The sequence below is a fragment of the Bison bison genome, unplaced genomic scaffold (assembly GCF_000754665.1).
Source record: "Bison bison bison isolate TAMUID 2011002044 unplaced genomic scaffold, Bison_UMD1.0 scf7180017864185, whole genome shotgun sequence".
NCBI classification, from domain to species: Eukaryota; Metazoa; Chordata; class Mammalia; order Artiodactyla; family Bovidae; genus Bison; species Bison bison.
Genome location: NW_011494757.1, coordinates 18,012 through 19,209, shown reverse-complemented (window position 1 = coordinate 19,209; position 1,198 = coordinate 18,012).

Sequence of the window (1,198 nt, the reverse complement as noted above, 5' to 3'; positions counted from 1 at the left end):
CCACGGAATTCTCCAGGCCAGAATACTGGAGTGGGAAGCCATTCCCTTCTCCAGGGGATCTTCCCAACTCAGGGATCAAACCCAGATCTCCCACATTGCAGGAGGATGAGCAGTGAAATTGTTATCTATTTCAGATACCTCACTTCAGATATGCTGGGATGCACCTATTTCTGTTTTTTGTTTGTTTTTGTTATAGACCCAGTTGTTGATGTTGCAACCAACCTGCAAGGCTTCTAATGCATTTCACCTGGGCAGGGTCTGACCGTCTCTTGCCTCATGCTCACTCCCTCTGTTCCACACAAAATATTGACTGTGCCTTTGACCTAGGAGAGAATAAACACCTACTTAATTGCTCTGTCGCCTTGTTCTCTGTTATTAGAACAGGTATGAATACATTCTCCAGCAAGAGTCGTCTTGTCTCATTGCAGTGAACAGTGATAGGGTAAGGAGAGAGAGAAAAATGATAGTTCACATGACAGATGCACAAGCTTTAAACTAGAAGCTACGTTTAAACAATCAGTATAAACCCCTGTGGAATTTACTTACTAGAGAGGAAAATAGAAGCAGAGAAATTCCTTTGAAAATCCACAGAGTAGCAAGTAACAACCAGGAGGAATTTGTAGGACCTATAAGCATTTCTCACAGCTCTCTATAAGTACTTGGAAAGGCAAGCCAGGTAAAGCACTGGACACAGGATGGATATATTTGTGCCTTCTAAATCTGGGTATTAAAATGGATAGGCAATATAACCTCTGGGTTATATTGAGCTTTGGAAATGACTACTTTGTTTTTTTAACTCTTTATTTTAGAGTATAGCCAATTAGCAATGTTGTGATAGTTTAGTTGCACACAAAGTGACTCAGGCATACATTTCCCCCCAAACTCCCCTCCCATCCAGGCTTGCATCCATTTTATTGAATTAAGTAACTGAGACACAGCAGATTAAGTAAAAGAATCAAGGTCACAGAGCTTGTAAGTAACTAAGTCAGAATTCAATGCAAGCAGGTCCACCCAGAGACTGAGAACATAATCACCAAAACTACACTGAGTGACTCTTCTGATAAAGCATGCAAATGTTGGATGACCATACAGTTTGGTTTGCCTGGGACAGTGCTGCTTAATGCTTGTTGTCCCTATATGATTATTAATAACTCCTTCTCATGACCAAGGCGATCCAGTTTTGATAATGAATAATAAG